Source organism: Natator depressus, chromosome 1 (genome assembly GCF_965152275.1).
Source record: "Natator depressus isolate rNatDep1 chromosome 1, rNatDep2.hap1, whole genome shotgun sequence".
In the NCBI taxonomy this organism is placed as follows: Eukaryota; Metazoa; Chordata; order Testudines; family Cheloniidae; genus Natator; species Natator depressus.
This window is the reverse complement of record NC_134234.1, coordinates 14,121,533-14,146,000: the sequence shown is the minus strand read 5'-3', so window position 1 is coordinate 14,146,000 and position 24,468 is coordinate 14,121,533. Positions and strand designations below refer to the sequence as shown.

General features: G+C 45.0%; 1 protein-coding gene across 3 annotated transcripts in view; it reads right to left on the bottom strand.

The window, feature by feature from the left end:
* The window catches only part of GDPD5 (glycerophosphodiester phosphodiesterase domain containing 5), a 337,315-nt gene that overhangs the window by 233,085 nt on the left and 79,762 nt on the right, over positions 1-24,468 (bottom strand). For all 3 annotated transcript variants that reach the window (XM_074955111.1, XM_074955119.1, XM_074955130.1), the window contains exon 2: positions 24,358-24,454. The gene's annotated coding sequence lies outside the window, so the exon portion shown is untranslated. The remainder of the gene's footprint in view (positions 1-24,357; positions 24,455-24,468) is intronic.

Sequence of the window (24,468 nt, the reverse complement as noted above, 5' to 3'; positions counted from 1 at the left end):
TCCTTAGCTGTAGCCTCCCGAGGCAGAGCTGATCACAGCATCTGTATGTACTGCAGCAGGGTGTGTCCCTACCTGTATGTGTGCTGGAGCCTGGGAGAGGGCTTTGCAGGCTGATCACAGCAGTACAGTGTAAAGGGAGCCCAGGTTGATGGGTCAGGATGGCTCAATGGTTCCCCGGTTCCAGGTGGCACCCTGGGGGGGAACCCATCACGTTCCCATCCAACTCCAATTTTCCCTCTCCTAGCAGAAGAGGGCACTGCACAGAGGCGAGGTACGATCACAAAACACAGGAGACCGTTCTCGGGAAGAGTGGCAAAAGCTTGAAATTAGTTTTACTATTTTACTAAGGTAGCATTTTGAATTTGGACACTATGAAAAGCAACAGAAGAATCACAGGACAGTGATGTAACAGGAGATCCAGCTGTGGTGCAGAGGCAAGGGGTCATGATGGAGAAGATTAACACAGATGGCTTTTGTTTGTGGTAGCCAAATACAGAGACCATGAAAAACACAAAAAGATTTATGAAGGAGCTTCTTACCAAAAACACTGAACCAGAGCGAAAGATTTGAGATGTAAATGATAGATTTAAACAATGATGCTAAATACCTTGGAAGGAACACCATGAACTACACAGCTGGATTCTAAGTGATTTGTACACCAGCAAAGGAAAAGACTTGGCCATCACTAAGCAGATGTGCGCCTCGAGCTGCCCACAATGTGCTGAAGGAGTCAAAAGAGTGAACAAAAAACAAGATGTAGAAGGTAGGAGACTGAAAGCAATGCTGAACGTATCAAGCCACATTCTCCTGACATAATGTGTTCAGTTCTGGTGACCTTCTTGCAAAGGAGATATTGCAGCAGCAGAAGAGATTCAGACATGGGCAATGAAAGTTAATGGTGGCTGACAAGGTGAGGACTGTTTAGTTCGCAGTGGAGATGAACAAGGACAGGATGGAGGGTTATGAAATAATGAATGGCAAAGAGGAGGTCAGTCAGACATGTCTACTTACCCTCCCGTATAATAAGAGGAAGTAACTGCCAATCTAATGGAAAGAAAAATTTCAAAAGCCAGTAGGACTTTTTTAAAATTTACACTATGCATCATTTAACCTGTGGAATTCATTGCCACAAGACACTGTTGAGGCCAACAGTTACACAGACACATGACTCTTCAGTAACCAAAAAGTTAGTCCGTTATAGAGGCCCACCCCTGCAGGACTCTCCCCTCCGTTGATACCAGACAGCTCCGTGTTTTTGGGGAACCAGGGTGCAGTATCTAGCCCGCCTGACTCATGAAAGACACCCCCCCCCCACCAGTCTCTTCTTGACCCAAAACCGATCAGAGAAAAGGCTTCCAGAGAACAATGAAGGGCGGATGGGAGACACACCTAGACCCCTCCTGACAAGGGTGACAAGATTAAGACATCTCCATTAGCATACAGAATGGAAAACAGAGACGACTCCCCTAGCCTCATCTTCATGAAAGATGGGACAGGGAGACATTTCAATTTGCATACAGAATGGAGAACAGAGAACCACACTGAACTCTGGAATCAGAAAAGCAGGGACGAACTGCATCATGGGAATCTCTGCTCCAGATGTTAATGAACCTACGCCTGCACACATCCAGCTCAGCAATTATCAGACCAATTCTAGTAATAAATCCTTGATTGATATTCAAAATACTGAAGCAGCCTAGTTGCATTGTGAGCTCCCTGGAAGAAAACACCACCCACAGCCAAGAGTGATCAGCTCCTATTGTCTAGCCTAAAGAAAACCCTTGAGTCATCAGTTTACCCATAAACAAATCTAGTGTTCTCCCTTGAACCGTTATATTTTCTCTACAAAAACCCCTACCTATGCCCAAGTAACTGTTGTGATGCTTCGATCTAAACTATGCATCAGTTCCACTGGGACTCCATCTTCTCCTGACTGACCGTGCTGCGGGCTCCGCCTGTCTCCTGCCCTCAGGACCCTGACCTACCCCCATCACCTGGGAACCCCGACCAGTTCAAGCTTCAGGGAGTGGCGAGATCTCCTTCTTTCTCTCTCTCTGTTTTCCTTTCTACCTCAGGTATTAACCTGTAATAATGTATGTTATGTGGGTTTAGGCTCTCCTGGTGTCGTTATCCCTATTATTCAATAAATAACTTATGGTTAAGCTGGTTGCTTCTCTCGCTCTCTCTCTGAACTTTACTCTTTTGTGTTTTTAGCTTCCCCCATTTACTCTGTAGCAACGCTTCTTTTACCTAAGCTAAAGATCCCTGTAGCACCCAAAAATACCGTGGGGTTTGCTCATCAAGTGGGTTACAACCAGTACAATTGTGAGGTGAAAGTGGGATAGGGGCGTGTTAAACCTGTGGCACATAAGGCGGGGGCAGCTGAAAGTGCTGCTCAGCCCAGCCTGTTGAGCCCAGGGGCACATGAAGGTGACAGCTTGAAGGGGCTGCTTAACCCCACCCATTGAGGACAGGGACATATGAGTGTATCCGCTTGAGAGTGCTGATTGACCCGGTCCGCTCAGACTTGCTCTGTTAGTGTGTGTGCATGCGTGTTCATCTAATTCTAGGCCTGGGGAACCTAGGTCCTGCAGGATAGTTCCATTGGGAGGGGACTTGCAGAAGGAAGGAGTAGAGTTCCATATGAACACACAAGTGACACAAGCAGGACGTAAATAGAATTACAGAAACCCTCCTCCCCAGAAGAGTAACCCTAATAAATGAGCATACCCCGAAGTAACAGGCACATCTGGTAACACAGTACCATACTGGGACTCTGGTCCGTGTCACGGCACTGATTCAGTGGGAAGCAGACCATCTAATGATTCACCCTCAGCAACTACTGGCTTTTCCTTAGAAATACTGGAGATCCCCAGCCACTAGAAAATTTATAAGACAAGAGGCTGGAGTGGCTGGCCAATACCATGAAAGAGTTTAGGATCAAAATAAGAACCAGATTAATATGTGGCTGAGGAGACCTAAGAATTAGATTCAACTTCAAGAAGAAAAGTGTGTTCTTAAATTGAAAATTAGGTTGGAAAGCAGTAGTGATGAGTTAAAAATCAGCAGGAGAAGTTGAGAGAACTTCTTGTCTCTGCTTAGAAGTAGGGTTCTCAAATTTTTAAATTGGGTGGACACCTTATTAAAGATTGCCTCCTGGATCCCTCCCTTCCCAGGCACAAAACACAACCACAGTGACTGCTTACATAGAAAACATTAGCAAAGCAGTCTGGGCATTTGTAGTGCTTTGGGTGTCATTTAGCAACTGGAGAATTAGCACAATGCATCCAGCCAGCTCTTCACAAACCACCAGTGCGCCACAGACCGCAGAGAGGAACTAAGATCTAGGGATAAAGCCCCAAAGGAATAAGATACGAACAGTGAGGACTTGCTCGATTGGGTACCTAGGGTCACATCCTGCAAAATGGTTATGCACATGAGTAGCCCCATTGAATTCTAAGGGAAAACTCATGTGCATAGCTACTAATGTGCATGTTGCTCTCGTGTTACCAGCTCTTACAGGCAGGAGATATTACTTTCCAGCACCTTTTGGGTCCTATATATTACAATAATTAATGATTAAGAGCAGCGGTAATCAAATTATTCACCATTGTTCTGCAACATTTTTGAGAAGTTATCTGCACGCTAGCTAGTGACAGCATGCCAGAATTAGCGAGACAAACAACACACAGATGGCTCAATGGTAAAACAGTCAGAAGAGTCCAGAATACATCCACAGCCACAGAGGAGCAAGGCAGATGCAAGCACTGGGAATGCCAGACATCACTGGCAGGAATGACGGTTAATACCAGCACAACCGCAGCAGCAAAGGAACATTAGCAATAAGACCCACTTACACCACCACCCCCCCCCTCAAAAAAAAAGGTAGACTGGACAACATAAATAGCCGGAGCACACGATGCATCGGAAAAGGCTAGGTCTTGATCAAGACGCCAGATGGTTCTGAAAGCTCCTGCCTGGGGAAGATCCTCTGTAAACAGCATTGGGAGAGAACTCACCATGACGCAATACACCCAAGGTGAGGAGAACCTCAGCCAAGCTGGGCAGGAGAAGATGATTTTGAGGTCCATGAGGCAGATGTGAATGAGGAAGAGGAGAACAGCCAGAAGGGAGGTGCAACACCAATGTTGGGGCACAGTGAGACAAGATACCAAGAAGGCAAAGCTCAAGGCTGCATGCAGAAGCACACCAGATGAGACTCTCTCCATCACAAAGAATAAGTGCTAATGAAAAGTCGATCTAAGAAAAAGAAACATTTCCAGCTCGACTAATAGTTGGGAATAAGAAAAATCCTAATTCTTTTAGCTATAACTAGCTTCAGAACAGAGAATCTGCCCTCCAGCCTTATCTATTTTCAGCATGTGTTTTATTGAGAAGTTAAACGAGAACAGATTTTGAAACCCAACACAGACACACACAGTTTCCCCTTGGTAAGTCAGGCATGCTCCTGTAGCGTTTGTTCTATGATTTTCTTGAGGAATTTTCCCTGTTGCATCATTGAAAAAAAGTGTTTTATACCAGCCGGAAAAGCATAAACCTTGCAATTAGCTACTCATCTAAGTGCTAAAGAAATGCTTCCCTCCCCCCCCACACACACACACCACACACACAGATTTTGCCTTATTGTTTCAATTAAAGTAAGTTTGTTTTTTATGGTCACGTTCTTTGCACATTTGCTGTATGATTATCCAGAGAACCAAGTGCCAGCCACGTGGTTCTCCTGGTTTGGGGACGGGTGGAAAAATCTTCGTTTAACAGATTGTTTCTTAGAGCAAGGAGGAAAGAAAGAGCTCATAGTCTTTAAACATATTCGTCACACAATTCTCTGTTGTGTAAAGAGGCAGGAGAGCCAGTCTGCCCTACCCTTATCTAGATTTTTGCTCTCTTTTCTCTTGAGTAACCAATTTGGGTGAAACCAGCTTGTGTAACTAAGCATCAAAGTACTGTTATTGTCAGAAAACTGGCAGTGGAAATGATACTTACTCAACAAATCTACTCCCTGTGTCTCTTCAGCTCTGTCACATCTGCTTTAGTGCCAAAAGCAAATTTTTACTACTCCATAGTCGTTAGCCCTGTAAAAGTCAACCTAGCTATGGGAACGCAAGCTTGATTCTATTTCAAGCAAAATCTCAACTAATCATACGCAAGTCCGAAAGAACCCAACTTGTTTTTCAGATACCATAACGCTGGCAGACCAGGTCAGATCAGGGTCACAGGCCAATTCGCTCATGTATTAGTGTAGATCAAAGTGAGTAATATACAAGTGTGTATTCAAAGGTTTAAACTTCATGAAAACTAGTGGAATGTTACTTGTATTGTTTTCACCGGTCTGTTCCTGTTATAATGTAATAGCAAACATTTACGTTGTTCATACCCATGTAATTAAATAACCCATCAAAGAAATCTTAGGAAATGCTCATGAAGGACTTAAGGGCTTTAACAGAAAATGCTAATTTCAAAAGCAAGCGGCCGTTATGCTGGGCGGTCGGAGGTCAAAAGGCTAAGTACAATCCTCACTTATCCTCAAAGGATAAGCCCACGTGAGCAGAGATACTGCCAGCTTAGCTTCTGGCAGAAGAAGCTATAAGTATGGATTCAGAGAAAGATTCTTCATCTCTGGACTGTTTGTACTCTTACAGAAAAGTGCGCCAGATGCAAAGCAGAGATTTCCAGAGATGATCTGGATACCCTGAAAGACTTTTTATAAACTGGCAGTTTATTACATCACTGCCACTATTTGAAATTGCAAACTGACTCAGCTGTACATATGTTTGACCCCCTTTAACCTCCCAATAACTCATTCCTTTTTCTTAGCTAATAAACCTTTAGTTAGTTTACTATAGATTTGGCTGCCAGCGTTGTCTTTGGTGTAAGATCTGGAGTTTCAATTGATCTGGGGTAAGTGACTAGTCTCTTGGGACTGGGAGAAACCTGATGTGGTGCAATTTTACGTTTAAGTAACTATCACAAAGCTCAGTTTGTCAGGGTGGCAAGATAGACTGGAGAGCCTAAGGGGATGGTCTGTGACTCCATGGTAAGGCTGGTATAGCGATCCAGGAGTTCACATTTGTTACTGGATTGGTGGAAATCTAATCTTAGAACATACCACCAGTTTGGGGGGGTCTGCCCTTGTTTTCTGACAGTCTGCCCTGAGCTAGGGACTCTCCATTATAAGCCACTCCAGACAGCATGACAGATACTTGACTGAGTTTGAGAGCTGTCAGTTAGAAAAAAGCTTTTTTCCTCACTTGTAGACTGAGCATATTTTATTCAGAGCAATTGAGACAAAGTGGAACACACACGCTTTTCAAAGTAAAGCCATGCTTCTGATTGTGCAGACCAATCTCATGGGAATGAAGAATTAGAGGGGGCGGAGGAGGAAGAGAAAAAGAGAAAGAGAAATCAATAGTCAATTTACAGAATTCATTAATACACCTGGTTATGATTCCAATACGATGGTGGGACCTTATTTTTTGAAAGTTGGATATATTTATGAGAAGACATTTGCAATTATTATAGTCCTCTTAAGAAAAGGGTACTCCAATCTTACGCTTCTTGGAAAATCCGATTACCACAAGTGTCAGGTAGGAATATCTCCCTGTCACTCACCTGAGCATGTGCATTTCACCATCTCCACTGAAGCGGTCCACTCTCTTGGAAACGCTTAGGAATAAGCTACTTCTGAAGACAAAGATACCCAACCTGATGGAACAGTCATTTGAGCCGAGATGATCCATCCTATCTTCAAGAAATGCTCAGAAAATCCAACTGTATCATTAAAGCCTGATTTTCTAGGTATTGTTATGTAGCACTCAAAGCATAGTAGGCACTGCACAAAGCACACAAACAGACATTATGTGGTTCAAGTGCCAAAGAGTTTCCAGTCTAATTTAGAGATGACACAATGAATGACTGTAGCAAGTATCGGAGGAATGGGGGCAAGGGAAGACAAAGTGTACAATAAGAAGATCACATGATGACCCATATTCGGTATGTGCCCATCTTGATTGTTCCATTACATGTATAATTTTTTTCAAACCCAAAAGAAAAAAAACACAAATGAGGATGGAGCCATTTTCCTTTCTACTCTATTTACATCATGCAGCATATTGAGTTATTGAAGAAAGGCATTTTCCCACTTGACTTGCAACTGTGGATCCAAACATCAAGTATTCTTTATTTGCATTAATCTTTATTTGCATTAATCAAGTTTCAAAGTCTGAAAACAGATCATGTATAAATCTTGAAGCGCTCTCTCTTCTTAGAGCTGCAGCTGCTACAGTTACTTGAGGTGTTTTGGGACACTAGAGACCAGATTTAATAAGTACACGCATTACATGATCTCAAAACCATTACAAACATCATTTGTTTTGCAGCTCTGCATCGCAATTATTTCAGGCAGACACATGCAGGCAGTGAACAAGCTTTTACTTATGTATACAAATAATAAAAAGCAGCTTCCAAAAAACTGAATCCCAGCTAAACACCACGGCTTTCATTCAAAAACTGAACTGCCGAGGCACTAGGCGACTTATGGCTCACCTGTAATAGTGCCACCTAGTGGCACAGTGATCTCAAGAAAGAACTGTGCCTTAGGCAGTCATAAATAACGCCCTGTCACAGTGAGAGAAAGCTAGTGTCTGCCTACCCAGTTACCATAATACAATATTTGCTCATTTAAAAGTCTTACTGAAGGGCCCAAGCCAACTCTCAGTGAAGTCAGTGGAACTACTCCAAACTGCTGTAGAAAACAACGGATCAAGCCCAGTGGTGTCAGCTGAACTAGCAAACAGGGCCAGGTAGAGTTTGCAGTAGTGCATTTTATAGATTAAATTCTAGTTAGGAAAATACTGAGGCGTCACAACAGATAACAGGGACAGCTGGAAGCAGAATATTTTATGAGCTTATGTGTAGTTGAGGTGGATTCAGAGAGCAACTGCAATTTATGTGCTCGGCACCCCAGGCCAGCTTTGACCTGGTTCCTTACTGTGCACTACCACTGTAAAGTGTCCATATGTGTGACATTATTTCATGTACTGCAGCCCTAAACATTTATGAGAATACAGATTGGGAAAGCACAGTTATTACAATACCAGTGAAGCACACAGAGGATCATATTCTGTCAGTTTATACTTCTGCAGGCTACACATTGCTCTATCAGAGGTATATTACTAATTACTACTCATAAGTTCTACTATAGTTTCACGTTTAGTCTAAATTACCCTACACTAAGGGGTATTTCATGGCTCCAGGTGAACTCCGACTGGCCAATCCAGGATGGTATGGTAAGGAACTGCTGAGAGCGCACCAGCCAACAACATCTTAGCCATCGCTCATTTTATGTGCTTTCAAGTACAGTATAGTCTAGACCAGTGGTTCTCAAAGCCGGTCCGCCGCTTGTTCAGGGAAAGCCCCTGGCGCACCGGACCAGTTTGCTTATCTGCCGCGTCCGCAGGTTCGGCCGATCGCAGCTCCCACTGGCCGCGGCGGCGCTCCAGGCCAACGGGGGCTACGGGAAGCGGTCAAGGGACGTGCCGGTCCGGCGCGCCAGAAGCTTTCCCTGAACAAGGAGCGGACCGGCTTTGAGGACCACATTCTTTGCTTTCAAAGAATATCTTTACATCCAGGTAGAGGTCATGTCAAATCCAATACTGGAGATCAAAGTCATTGAAAAAAGGGAAGAGCTTTAAAGCAGCTATTAAAGGGAGACTCCCTGACTTAGCAGGATAAATTGAAGTTCACTCCCAAGTCTGACTGGAGAGTCCTGTTGAGGGGGGAAAATAACTCCATCTGCAAACCAATTATGTCAGCTACTATTTCGTTTTCCTTACCAGAGGGACAACCATGAGGTATTTATAAACTCATTGATGAATATGACTCCAACAGCTATTAGTCAAAGTACTTTCAGTCATTTTAAAAGATATTTTTATTACCTTGAACCTTAATAGCATCCATTCTGTTACACTCCCTGACACTTCACATGTTTTCCAAGGCATATCTTACAATATCTATAGCTATTACCACCGACCACACTTTGATAGCTAACAATTATAGTTTGCAAAGTGCTAGTCCAGTGACTAGATCCATTATAACCATCAATTTAACACAATGTTGAAATGTAGGGCTAAGATTAACTATAAAATCCTGGCTCGCACATACTAGAATTTTCGGTCTTCACAGCAAAAGAACAGCCTCAGCTCTTCCCCATAGTGATGCCCTAACAAGCCAGACCAGAGTTAAGCTTATTCATTCATAAGAAGCAGTTGCAGCCCATCAGACCCCCAAACACAGCAATATCTTATGATTCACTATACACTGACCAAGTAACACCTCTTCGTGGCCATTCATAGTCCAAAGAAAGGGATGTGGACCCAAATGTCTTCAAGCGGCAGGTGACATTGAATGCCCAGCCCAAGACACCTTGGGCCAAAGTTTCCAAAGTACAAGCCCTGAATGAACCAGAGTGTTGGTTTAGTGAAGCTCTGGGAGGAGAGGGGTGTGTCCCAGAGTGTGGTGGGGGCTGATAGATTGCTGCCAGGAGTTGGAGGAGGAGGACGGTTGGATGTAAAAAGAATGCCATGATCAGAGGACACCAGGGGTATGAAGGAGATTCCGCCTCAGGAGGGGAGAGTCTGAACACTGAATTTCTAACAGCCTTTGACAACTCAATGGATTTGGAAAATAAAATATTTAACGAGGGACAATTCCCAAGGTAACAGACTGAAAAAATCAGTTACGTAAGTGTTCACGGAGCGCTAATAAACCAGGCCACAGGGAACATATAGACCTACAGTGGCTCAACAACAACATATTCCTTCATTTCATAAGTGGTGACGTTGTGTATTCTATGCCCAGAACAGGGAAATACCTAGGCGTACCTTGGGCAGTGATTTCATCACTGGCTTCACCTGGCTCCGTTAACAAGCCATTTTACTGCAAATATGGAGCAGGCACCACAAAATTATTAATAATTTCTATAGCTACATTCATCCCTAAAGATCTCTCACACACACACACTAAATTGCAGCCACTTCTGGGGTGGATATGGGAAGTCAATCAACATAACAGAAGGGGGGCAATTTTGGTCAAGAAGGAAGTTCTAAAGGATTAGTTTGGTTAAGCACCCACAAGAGTACTTATGCGTGTGTTAAATTGAGTGCGAAACCTCAAGGATTCTTGCAAGGTTTCCGGTATTTCCAGATCCCTATCAGGTCAGGGAAAGTAGGGGGTGGGGAAAGAGTGAAAACAGATGCTCACAGTACTTCCACCTTGGCCAAAATAGCCCCCAGCCCCCCTCCCCCCCAATGCACTCACGTTGATTACTGCAACTCCGTTCTAATTCCCATGGGATTTAGCATTCCCTGGAGCCTGAGGGCACTTGAGCCTCATGTGCCAGAGTATGCCAATATTCAAACTAGACAGACCCCAAGGAAGGTCCAAAGGTCCTTATGCTCACAAGGAGCAGAGGACTAGGTAAGGGGTGGTCAGCCCAGGAAGAGAGGAAAGAAAGCGATGGAGATGGGACTTGCCTCGAGAAGTGGGGAGGTCCAGGTTATGGAAACCTATTTTTTCTTTTGGCTGGTGGGGGGGGGGGGTTAAGAGGATGATCCAGTGAGCAGACTAACAAAACAAAACAAAACCAGAGACAAGGACCATGGAGTGAAGATAAAAATGAAAGTGGGAGACTGAAAATTGGGTGGTAGGAAGATAAAAAGGAAAGGAAAGGAAACTGCGGCTCCAGGGCCAAGGTTTTCCTTGTTTTTATTAGAGTCAAACCATGGAAGAGAGAGAGAGGGGATTGGAAAATATTAGTCAGAGTTAATTAGGTGCAAACAGTGGGGGAGGCTGTTCCAGATGGCGCTAGCACAGCACGAACAGGAAAAATACATCTAGTTCTGTGGTGAAGAAACGCAGAAGCAATCCCGTCCGCGCAGTTTACTTGAATGGAAGATTTGTGGCAGGGAATGTTACGATGACATCTGGCAAGAATAAGAAGTTAACTCCAACTTGCTCAGTGCTGTGGCGTCCTATGACCTACATAAAAAGGGGTTAAAAAAATAGCTGCATTATTAAATACTAGGTCATGAGAGAAGGCGAGATATTAGAGGTGCCGGGGTTATTTACAGAGCAATTTGTGCAAAGATTTTCCAGAATAAGAGTCTCTCCAAGCAACAACAAAACCTATTCAAGCAACAACTCCTTGTATCCACCTTAGTCCATGCAGGTCATTACAGAACCTACTATGGAGTGTTCAGTTTATAAAAGAAATCTTGCTGAGTTTGGAGAATGTGAGTCTTCAAGTGAGTAACTAAAAAAGTGCCCCGTGTGTGGGACATCATCTGCTTCATAACAGACCAAATAATCATGCATAGAAAGGAGTGAATGAGAAAAGTCAACACACCCCTCCCCTGCCATTTATTATTGTTTATAGAAGTCCACTGGCAAACCGGACTCTACTGATGTCTCGTATGTTTACTGTCTCCCATTAAGAAAAAAAACCCTAGTCAAATTGAAAATAGAGATGGATGTACACTTACGGACACCCACTCTTCAGATCGAGCCGTTGCTGTGACCCTCTAATTTGTCAAGAAAGGGCTGTGCTGGGTGGATTTTAAGACTTTTTATGGTTTCTCCTAAATTCATTAGAAACCAAAGTGGAGTCAACATTGAAAAAAGCCCACACCCACGTAAATGGAACTAGCAGGCTCTTACAAAGCAATGTGTGGGACAAGCCCTATTGCCATGAGGGTCTCCCAAAGAGTATTTCAGTTTATTGACAATCAGAGTGAAAATCCATTGGTTTACTGTTAATCCAACAGTCACATCAGATTTTCCGTGACATTTTTACTATTTAATATGGATTATTTACCTAGCATTACTTGGAGAATCAAGAAGGGACAGTCATTACAGAAGGTCACTTTTTCAGCCTGTAGACTTAGAGCAATCCACTGGGTTCCTCAAAGGCTGGTTTAACATCTCAAATGGGCTTTAAGTGGCCCCATTAGTAGATACGACTATTACATTTTCTTATACAGCACTTACCATCCTGAGATCTCAAAGCACTTTAAGAAGGTGGATAAGCATTATGATCCCCATTTTACTGGAGGGGGAAACAGGCACACGGAGGTTAAGTGACTTGCTCAGAGTCACATAGCTCGTCAAACTTGGGACTACAACCTCTGACTCCCAGAACGGTACTCTATTCACTGAGCCTCCTCACACAAAGTCAACACAGGGAAATTATTGGTACAACGGCAATGAAAGGCACTCAGCACCTTGCAGGAGCAGCATCACCAAGGGACTACAAAAGGTCAGTGAGATCCTGGGCCACATCCCAACACCCCAGTCATGTCAATGCCAAAACTCCCATAAACAGCCGTAGGGCCAGGTTTTGGCCCACTGAGTATTTATGATTCTATCCATTAGAGGGAAAAAAGACTTTAGCGGGACCTGTATTAATGCTTATAGCATAGCTTTAAGAAGATTCTCCTTTCACTCACATGGTAAAGGCTTGCATTTCTGGAACAGAAGAACTGAAAATCCTTGATTACAACTATCAAGTTCTATGTGGCCATGCCGCTCTCCTGGAAATAGTTTTGTTTGCTACCTAGAATTTTTACAACACTTATTCAACACAAGTGTTAGGCTATTAAGATACCAATCCAATTGATTTTTCCTTCTTTTTATGTAAAGCCATTCTCTTACGGTGTTGTAAACCCAGACACAACATCATGATGAACCAGCAAAAAAAAAAAAAAAAAAAAAAAAAAAAAAAAGGGGGGGGGGGGGGGGGGAGAGGGGATGTAAGTGAAATAAATCATAAAAAACAACCAAGAAAGTTTCTCCAAGCTAAGAGAAGTGTAAGGAGTAAAAGCATAAATGGTTGAAGTGTCACTTTAAATTGGGATTTAAGAGGCTTACAGGGCTCAAGCTAAGGGGCTGTTTAATTATGGTGTACACATTCGGGCTTCGGCATGTGGAACCCTCCCACCTCGCAGGGTCCTAAAGACCAGGCTTCAGGGCGAGCCCAAACATCTGCACCAAAATTAAAGAGTCCCTTAGCTTGAGCCCCATGAACTTAAGTCAGCTGACATGGGCCAGCTATGGATTTTTAATTGCAGTGTCAACATACCCTAACAGACTTTAACTCGCTAACTTTTCTCCTGTGACAAAATGCACCTTCCATATTTTATTTCCCGACCAAAATCCTTTTGACATCAACACAGCTTCTAGATTCCAGCTTCTTTGGCAGCCCCACTTAACTGCTCATTTCAAACAGATGTAAAACAAATCACTCAACCCTGTGAAATTAAACACTGGGATGTATTGGACCCTAAGACACATTTCTAACCAGCAAATGATAATTTCTCCTTTTAAGAAGTCAGAATGGTGTGATGGTGACTGCAAATTATCCCCCGTGCTAAAAAAAATTAAAGAAACAGCAGGGAAGTTATTTAGAAATTTCTAAAGCTAATTTAGTCGGAAAGGTGCCTTACGGAAGGAATGCAGTAAATCACTTCACCAGCTGCAGTGGCATGCGCATTCTTCCACAGTCACTCAGCTCCACTCAGTCACTCCATGTCAGCTAGCAAGCAAGTTTTCCTTTCCCGTTGCTATCTGCTCTACCCTCCCCCCAGGTAAAAATCCAGCTGCAGATATTTTCAAATACTAATGTTTCTTCAAGATCTGGGGGAAGAAGGTGTTTGTTTTTATTCAGATCTCTTCTGATTTTAAATGTTAAATGACACTTCCTTGGCATTGGCTACATGGTTGGCACGAATTTTAAATACACTGTTCTACAGCAAGTTGCATGCAATGTATAAAATTATCACTATTAGACACTGGAAAGCCCTAAAATGGGTCATCCCCAGCTTACAGTGCAGGACTGGTCCCTGCTGTATGTGGAGGGTTTGTCCGATCAAGCTTTGAAAGAGCCAAGCTATGGGATGCTATTCCAGTCTAAGATGTAACCAAGTCACACCTCCGGATATCCAGCCTACCTTTTCCTTTAAGCAGCTTTATCCCTTGGATCACTCTAAATAATTCCACTCCTCCTTTGACATACACTAGAACTAGGTAATATAGGCACAGAAAATGGTTAAAGGAATTTTGAATTTATCTACGAGCAGACTTTAATCTTTATGAATTTGTTCATTCTTGAAAGTTATTTGACAGATGTTGTCCATGAACAAGTTTGAGTCTTGGGGCCACTTCTGAACTGTTCACTGAGAACCCGATTTTTGGAAGTGCTGAGCACTTTCCAGCGTTGTTGCTCAGCACCTCAGAAAAGGTGCCAGAGACTTTTGCTTTGAGTATTGCTCTGCAAGATTCAATAGCTAAAACTTACGAACATGAGGGTTTGAATAAGTCACTTGTGATGTGAACTCACACGACATTTCCTTATAAATATTCTATAACTTTATTTAGTTTTAGCGTGTTCTAATCAGAAAACTGATGGTATAAACATGGTGCCTTTTTACTCAACATCAATGCTCCTTGTGCCTCTCTCTATGTGCTCCTTTTAGAGACACAGGAGACGACTTCACTCCTCTGAGCGTTGCGGAGCCAACGTAGCTGTGGACTAGCAAGCTGGATTCTGCCCCAACTCCCACAGCAACCACCAAAACAACCGGCTAAGTTCCAACTGCAGAAGCTTGGTAGTGATAAGAGGCAGAGATCCTGGCTGAATTTTCAGAGCCCAGGCTAGTTGTGGGCCTGGTGATTGAAAACTCCATCTGACCTGTAAACTGATGGAGTCTGGTCTCAAGGCACTATGAAGATGGAACCACGCAATGTCACATTTAGAGTCACTTTTCTGACTATAAACTGCCCTTAAACTTTTAGAATGCAAGTCGGTCGAAGTAAGAGAAAGTGGATGGGATCAGGCCATTCTGATTTTGTGAGGCTACCAACATCGCATTCGATGAAACCAAAAGCACAAGGCCCATCCTCAGACTGAGTCTTTGATTAATCCACATAGCAAGACGCTGCACGCAGAAGCAGAAACCCAAGAACTGGTAGCATCCACATATATATTATAGCTGTAATGCTGGAGTACACCAAGCAGTGCAGTTGCCCACTAGATCTTTCTACCAGCCAGAGGTTGAAAAGCTATTCCAGCTGCGGGAGACTAATTACTGTTGCTTTTGTAGTGGCAATTTCCATATGTGAGAAATAAATCTGCAAAACACTAACCCTTGTCTCCAAAACCTGAAAAGGAAGAGCATATCCCCGGTAAACTGGCGTAAAGTAACTGCAATTCAGCTTCTATTCCAGTGCAATTTAAGAAGGGGAATGGAAAATAAGAAAAGGGAGAGAAGGAGGCTACTTTGTAAATGGAAATTTCCACCAGGGAAGGAGCATTTTGCCAAGTTTTAGCCGAGTTTATGAATTTTTATGGTCAAGTTATAAACCCCCTAAAAACGGTAGGTTGGTCAGGATGTATTCATCTTTTCCACTATGAAACCCTAATTACAGCAGTGTTAATCAATGCTGCAACGGTAGATCATAATGATCATCTGTCTCTTTATCCTGGGCCCTCCTTTTTATTAATTTTTTAGCTTTCTCCAGGCTGTTTTACATAATCTAATAAGACGGAAATTTAAGCTAATTCTCTCTTCCAACTAGATGATCTTATTGTGTTACTGGTGGCAAGGCACAGCAATTATTAATATTTAGTGCTTATCAGAAATTATTATGTTCTGGGAATATTGAATATGTTCAATGTTTTAAGAAAGGATAGGGTCTTAATGAAAGTTTTATTTTAAAAATTTCCTTCCTGGTATTACTAGCACCTGACACCAATAAGACTGAAAGAACTTGAACAGTCTAGGGATTTTTTTGTTTGGTTTTTTTGACAATTATGTCTCCTTGGCCAACAAAGCAAAAAGCTTGCCAGTTTCACTGTTTCTGGCCAGCTTCCCTTTTCATCCAGTAGCAACCCAAACACCACCCTGAAGTGACCCAGCTAGGCAAGGCTAGACTAACTGTGAGGAGAGGCAGAGGCAAGCCATGATAAAAAGGGATCATTTGAAATTTTTAGAACTTCATATGGGAAAACTCAAAATTGTGCCAGGAGCATAAACATAGAACATTACTAAATACTTACTACTTATAAACTACTCATTAACCTTCATGAGCTTGTACATGCTCCTCTTCCTTACTCTGTGTAGAGACAAAGTGGGTGAGGGAATATCTCACAATTACAGTAGAACCTCAGTTACGAACACCTCGGGAACGGAGGTTGTTCGTCCCTGTGAAACGTTCGTAACTCTGAAGAAAACGTTATAGCGGTTCTTTCAAAAGTTTACAACTGGACCTTGACTTAATACAGCTTTGAAACTTTACTATGCAGAAGAAAAATGCTGCTTTTAACCAGTGTGACAAAGTTCCTCCTCTGCCTTCGTGGGTCCTGCGCTTATTGGTGGATTTGCTTGCCTCAGAGATTCACAGCAGCTCTTAGTTTGGCCACTTTTGCTAGTGGCTCAAACCTGCCGTTCACTCAGCTAACCTCATCACTGGCCAGCATGGGAAAGGAAGAACAATCCCCGCAGTCTCTGCTGACCCACCTAGTGGGTCAGGGGATAGGCCAGGGATCTTCCCCTCTGGTGGGACCCACAGTCCAGGTCACCTCCTCTTGTCTCAAATAGGGAGTTGAGGGGGTTGGGGGAACTTGGGCCCTCCCTCTACTCCAGGTTCCAATCCAGGGCCCTGTGGATTGCAGCTGTCTACAGTGTCTCTTGTAACAGCTGCGTGACAGCTACAACTCCCTGGGCTACTTCCCCATGGCCTCCTCCCAACACCTTCTTTATTCTCACCACAGGATCTGAAGCCTGATCACACTTGTACTCCTCAGTCCTCCAGTAGCACGCCTTCTCACTCCCTGCTCCTTGCACACCCTCCCCTAACTGATAGGAGGTCCTTTTTAAACCAGGTGTCCTGATTAGTCTGCCTGCCATAATTGATTCTAGTATGTTCTTAACTGGCTCCAGGTGTCTGAATTAGCTTGCCTGTCTTAATTGGTTCTAGCAAGTCCTTGATTGCGCTAGGGCAGCCCCTGCTCTGGTCACCTAGGGAACAGAAAACTGTTCATCCAGGGGCCAGTATACTTGCCTTCTACCAGACTCCTGTACCCCCCTGGTCTGGGTCTGTCACACCATCTTAATTTAAATGAAATAAGCACAGAAACTGTTTCCTTCCCTTGTCAAATCTTTTTTCCCCCCCAAACTTTCCCTTTTTTCAGTAGTAGTTTACATTTAACACAGTACTGTACTGTATTTGCTTTTTCTCTTTTCTTTCTCTCTTTTTTTTTTTGGTCTCTGCTGCTGCCTGATTGCGTACTTCCGGTTCCAAATGAAGTGTGTGATTGACCAGTCAGTTCATAACTCTGAGCTTCTATTGTACCAAATGCATGGTTACTAACAAGAACAAGAGAGATTACTTAACGTACTGTTTCAGAGTAGCAGCTGTGTTAGTCTGTATTCGCAAAAAGAAAAGGAGTACTTGTGGCACCTTAGAGACTAACAAATTTATTTGAGCATAAGCTTTCGTGAGCTACAGCTCACTTCATCTGAGTGAAAAAGCTTATGCTCAAATAAATTTGTTAGTCTCTACGGTGCCACAAGTCCTCCTTTTCTTTTTAATGCACTGTGTCACTTCAGAGAAGAATCAACTTTTCCTCTCCTTGGCTGTATGTCCAACTCCACTCTTGCTGTCCTGTTCTTTGCTTCTCTTCAGCTTGAAGCGCTCCTTAGATTCAATGTTCCTGTGACTATCCCTCTTTTCATTGAGTTTATCCACAAGCAGGGTTTCTTCACCTCACAGACCTCACTTGATCAACAGGCAACTTTGGACTGTATTCATTCAATAGATGTTCAAACAGTCATTCTTTCTGTTCATGTACTTTAGGTCCTTTGCTGGTGGGCTTCTTGCTTTGTTTTTAGGCTCTGTTTTCATCTAACAGCTTTTTGATCAATTCTTTTTCACCAGTTATTTCCTTTGTTTTTTCCCTGGATACTCTCTCGCCACTAAGCAGAGATTTTATTTCCCTCTTCTTCCCTTTACTGATCGTACCTGCTCGCTTACCCAAGTCTATTTTCCCTCCTTCTCCCGACCTAAAACGTTTCCGATTTTCCTTCTTTCCTCCTCCTCTCTTCCCAGTGCCCGACTTTTATTCTCCTGTTCTTTTATCACCTCAGGCACCGGGTCATCTGCTAGCTCAGCACTTTGATTCTGCTGCTTCTCTAACAGCTTTTACCAAACTTCCCATTAGGGTGGATTCTGAACCCCGTCCCCAGCCTGAGCTACCCACTCACTAGCAGTCTCTCCCGAGCCCTGCATTCTCTGCGGCTGCCTCCCAGCTGCAGCAGGTGTTAGTACCAGGCAGGGCCGGCTCTAGGATTTCTGCCGCCCCTGCTTTTTTTTCCTCCATGCCCCCCTGGCTCTGCCCCAACTCCGCCCCTTCCCAACCCCTTCCCCAAATCCCCGGCCCCGCCTCCTCCCCTGGGCATGCAGCATTTCCCCCCCCGCATTGCTTCCTGCAGCTCCCCCCGCCCGGCAACCCTCCACCCTAGCTCACCTCCGCTCCCCTAAACACTCCACTTCTCCCCCCTCCCTCTCAGGCGAGGGAGAGGCAGCGCGTTCAGGGGAGCAGGCGGAGCGGAGGTGAGCGAGGGTGGGGGGGAGCGCAGGAAGTAATGGGGGGGGTAGAGGAACCGCTCCCCACCCCAGCTCACCTCCGCTCCACCACCGCCACCTCCCCCGAGTGCGCCGCCACTCGGCTTCTCCTCCCTCCCTCCCAGGCTTGCCGCGCCAAACAGCTGTTTCGCGTGCGGAGAGCCTGGGAGGGAGGGGGGAGAAGCGGAGCGGCAGCGGTGCGCTCGGGGAAGGAGGCGGAGGCGGAGCAGAGGCGAGCTGGGGCGGCGGGGGCACATTTCTAGGGGCGGCATGGCCGGTGCCAGCCATGCCGCCCCGAGAAACATGCCGCCCCAAACACCGGCTTGTTTTGCTGGTGCCTAGAGCCGGCCCGGGTACCAGGGTGAGCGTTACTACAGCAGCATTGCATCAATGCTATGGGGTATGTTAAAGCCTCCTCTTTTCCCAACATTATTCCCAAAAAGCCTCACACCAACACATGCCACATCTTGCTGAGTGGGGGAGGGGGGGCGGGGGGGGAGGCATCATGTGCCCATTTCCATTCATGGGGAGTTAGGCAAGGACGTTTTCACACAGCACGTATTTTTTGGTCCTATAACCGCTTGACTCGACAGCATCCCCCTTAAACACCTCAAGGGACAGATGTAGGGTCATCACCTAGATCTCTCTCCTTGTTCCCAGTTTCTTTTCATGGCTTAATAAGATTTTATGTTCTTTAAAACGGGGAGAAACACAGTTGTCACCAAACACTTATTCAAGCCGTGTGTTCTCACCCACGGATTTGAACCCAACATATGCAGCTTCTTCAACAGTATCATGCAAGTCGTCTTGCCCGCTGGCAGATAGTACAGTTCTTACACAGCCGTAACTGGCACATGCACCAATTGAAAGGTTCCTTTCAGAACCCTTTAGTAGCAGTTTCAGAGTGAAGTTTCAAAATTCTCTACATGTTCCCAATGCCTTTTTCTCGCAGTACACTAACATATGGATTGGGGGGGGGGAAAAACCGACTCTCCACTGATGATTGCTGATCTATTAAAAAAAATATTTAAAATTGACAAGCACATCCTTGGTGCTTAGCAACCACCCACCCACCAGCCACAACACTGCATGCAATAAGTAATTAGTCTCAGATTTATACATGCACTCTGCAGAAATACTTAACTCGAAATAGAGGAACAGAGCCAACCACTTTGACGCAGTAAGGAGCTGGCCGTAGTTTGCAAAGCTTTCTCCTAGCGTTGGATCAGTTCCTCTCAGTTTCAAGAGAGCTTCTTTCACAAGCTTCTACCCAAATAGAAAGTAACTTAATTTGTCCAACACGCTTAGAGACATGGCCAGCAATGCTAGCTTTGTCATCTGACAAAAGCAAGGGGCTACCTGAGGCCCATTAAGGTCACTGCAACTCACTAGATGGCTAGATCTTGGCTGGCTCTGAGAGGGAAACCCACCGATCCAGCTACCCATTTTGGGCAGCAGCCAGCCCTAAAATTAGACCCACAAAACACACTGACTGCTGTCCGTCTGTTCTGCTGGCTTCTCCATTAGCACTTGAACATAAACACACTTGAAACCTGCCCCGCTTCCAGACAGGCAGGTTCTCGAAAACATCCAGGCCACGCTTGCTCACAATATGCTTTTTAAAATACATAGTACCATTCATCGAGACCATCGGTGGCTTTACAGGGCATCGTTCCCAAAGCGAAAAGGATTTCAAAGGTGAGATTTAAAAAGAAATGAAGAGTTGGGGAACCACAAGCGAAAGAGATACACAGAGCCCTCCCCCCAAGCTGTGGCAAGACCTGCCCTGGCACTTACACTATGGGAGATAGCATAAGCCACCCAGTTCTGGGATAAGGACAAGTTAGTTTTTCCAGTTCCTGGTCTCTTACTCCCAGAATCAGCAGGAGCAGAGACTTCTTCAAAGCAGACACGGAACAAAAAAAAAAAACAAACAAACAAACAAACAAACGGCCTCCTCGCCATGCAGCTTCAATCATCAATGCTTGTGCCCAATGCATTTGTAGATTCCATTCTGGCTGACCACAGGCCAGGGATCAAAACCTTAGGAACCAAACCGGCTGAGAGAAAACAGTACAGATCCATGAGGTTCTTTAGGAGGGATACCCTTTAGTGCAGGTCACTGAGGCAAAAGATCATTCATCTTATTGTTATACCATCCCTGCAACTCACCACCATCCCATTTTTGTGCTGTATCTGGTCACCTAAACTGTGAGCTCTTATGGGCAGGGACGGTCTTCGGTTATGTTTGTACCACGCCGAGCGCAACAAGACATTTATCGAGGTTCCTCGGTGTAACTGTATTACAAATAGGAGGATGGTAAGACCTGTATTAAACAGAGGTAGGAAAGGCCAGCCCACACAGTTTAGCACCAATAAAAAGAAACATTCGGGTAGGATGCGGTGTTCCAGCATTTGCTGCCCCCTGCCAGAGACTCTGCTGCCTTGATGCACCACACCCCAGAAAGTGACCCTTTAAGAAAAGAAGGACAAAGTTTGGGACTTCTGGGGTTGCCCAGAAAGGCCTCCCAGGGTTAGCTGCATACAGAACCAGCAAGACTTGGTCCTCCAACAGTTAGAAGGGCTGGGAGAGGAGGTGGCAGCCAACAAAGGCCCAGAAGGCCAAAGAAGAAGGCTGGCTACTTCTATCAAGTGGCAGTTCCTGGGTGAGCTAGGAGAGAAAGGATGGATTTTCTCTCTATCATAACCCAAGAAACCAGGCCGGGTCAAGGCCCATTGCTGGCCACACTTTGCGCTTAGGTCACCAAGAGACTCTGATTTACTCTATGAATGGAAGGCCCAGATGGGCCAACCTGAGCTAGACATGGGCCAGGCTGCTGAAATCTAGGTGAGCTCATGAGACACCCCCTGGCTTAGGCAAGCCAGTGACAGAGGCGAACGAAGGTAACACTAGACAAGTCAGCAGGGTGCTTTAGAAGTTAAAAGCAAATTGGAAAATGAACAGGCTGCAAGTTGCTGTCAACTTCTACCTCTTACTGAAAGTTCCAGTAGGCCAGGAGAAGGATTATCTGGTACATTTGGGTATATGCTTTCTCCCCCCCCCAAATATAGTTCACTATCAACTTGCTCCTTGTCAACAGCACTGAAGGAGAGAGCCTTGAGGGGGGATTATTGGAGCGAAGAAGGAACAGTGGCTTTGTGAACCAGAAATGGGCGGGTATCACCCACACAGAGGGGTAAGTGGCAGGGGTAGAGTTAGAACAATTGCAAAGTTCTCCAAGACCTTCAGATGGCAGACACTCTAAAGGGCAGAGTATTAGTCCCTTCACTACCTCCTGCCATACAGCAGCTAAATAGCTTCCCCTTCTGGCAAGCTGTCCGAGAGAATGGAATCCAAGTGCCACAGTCAGTCTCGGGAAAACCAGTGCGACTCCACTGAAATAAATGTTCTGTGCCTGTTTACACCAGGGCTGAAACCGGGTCCCACAGTGTACAAAATCCTTTAGGAGGAGACCCTTCCACGGAGCCATGAGCTGTAACATCTATTACACAAAGTGGATTTGAGTTTCTCTCATTCTTTGCCATTTACACTAGAATAGCAAACGTATTTGCTTAGAGACGAATGGTTCCTTCCCCAGGCATCCTGCTTCACACCTGCCCTGTCATGCTGCCTAATCAATTCCATGACACGTAGCACATTGACACAGGAGCTCATAGTCTTCTGCTGGACCCCAAGCTGAATTTGGGTTGTGCAGAAGAGTAGAAATGGCTTTAAGGATACTGTCATTATAGACTATTCCTGTAGCAGAGACTTCCTAGTTGCAAATGTACAGCAAGAATTAAGGCTGACTTTATATATATATATATATATATATATATATATATATATATATATATATATATATATATATATAAATAAATAAAACTGCCCCTACAACTTTCATTGATTGCCTCATAACTTTCTGGGGGGAAAAATTGTCCTTTTGAGCCAAATCTTCCCATGCTTCATCTCAGCCCAAAGTTTAAGTTGTTTGATAAGTGAAAAAAATCCTATCAGCACCTTTTGCATTATTTAAAACATCAGTTGCACCTCCAGAAAGGTTTAAAAAAAAAAAAAAAAGACAAAGGTAAAGGTGAGGAAGGAAGGATACATTTATAACAGCTGGTGCAAACCAGAATAGTTCATATACCCTATTGGAGGATCTGGCCCACAGTCCCCACCCTGAAGCATTTCCAGTCTAGTTTTAGATATGGCAAGTGGGAATAAGGAAGGGGAGGGGTGAAAAAGGAGGGGATTAGCACAGCAATAAGATCATGGCGTTACTCTACAGACCAGGGCTGGGCAAACTACGGCCCTGGCCACATCCGGCCCTCCCATCATTTTAATCCGGCCCTCGAGCTCCCGCCGGAGAGCAGGGTATGGGACTTGCCCTGCTCCAGCGCTCCAGCCGGGGAGCGGGGTCAGGGGCTTGCCCCACTCCGCGTGGCTCCCGGAAGTGGTGGCATGTCCCCTCTCCAGCTCCTACACGTAGGGGTAGCCAGGGGGCACCGCACGCTGCTCCCACCCCAAGTGTTGCCCCCGCAGCTCCCATTGGCTGGGAACCACAGACAATGGGAGCTGCAGGGGTGGCACCTGCGGACAGGGCAGTGCACAGAGCCACCTGGCCGCACCTCCACATCGGAGCCGGAGCAGGGACATGCCAATGCTTTGGGAGCTGCTTGAGGTAGGCGCTGCCCAGAGCCTGCACCCCTGACCCACTCCCACACCCCAACCCCCTGCCCCAGCTCTAATCCCCCTCCTGCCTTCCGAACCCCCTCGGTCCCAACCCAGAGCACCCTGAACTCCTCATTTTTGGCCCACCCCAGAGCCCGCACCCCAACCCCTAATTTCGTGAGCATTCATGGCCCGCCATACAATTTCCATACTCAGATGTGGCCCTCGGGCCAAAAAGTTTGCCCACCCCTGCTACAGACCCATGCACACCTCTTGTTAGTGCAAGATTCTGGATGGGAATTAGAAATATTTATAAAAGAGTATCATTTTCTGATTTATTAGCAACTATAGTGGCTTTTGTCACCCCACACATCATATATTCTTATGCAAATGTAACTCACACACCTTCTGGGTGTGGTGCTCTGTCCCCTCTAGTGGCAGAGAGACCACTTAGAGATTAATGAGTTTGCTACAGCCTTAGCTAAGGGCCATGTGGCTTTTAGCTCATGCAGTAGAGCAGGGGTCAAACTGGGGGTCAGGACCCCTCATGGGGTCACAAGGTTATTACATGGGGCGTCGCGAGCTGTCTGCCTCCACCCCAAACCCAGCTTTGCCTCCAGCATTTAGAATAGCGTTAAATATATTAAAAGTGGTTTTAATTTATAAGGGGGGCGGGTCACACTCAGAGGCTTGCTATGTGAAAGGGGTCACCAGTGCAAAGGTTTGAGAACCACTGCAGTAGAGGCTCAAACATTTAGCTCCAGAATTCCCAGGTTCGATCCCGCCCGCCGACGACCAGGGTCTGTCGGTGTTACGCAAACGTCATTGACGTAACACTGACAAGCAGTTACTTCTCGGCATAAAAGGTTGCTCTTCAAACGGAGCAGAGCAACATTACGGAGAAGCCACTGTAGCAGTTACCTAGTTAGAAACAGGACTATGGGACACCGAGGGAAAAATTTCTCGATCCTGTTTCTTTTGCTTACCTTTGAGTTGACTTATCCGTACTGTCAAAGTTTCAGCCAGAACAACTTTAAGGAATCAGAGTGACTTAAGGGAGACAGACCCACTGTGCTGCCAGTGCTGAGAAAGAAAGA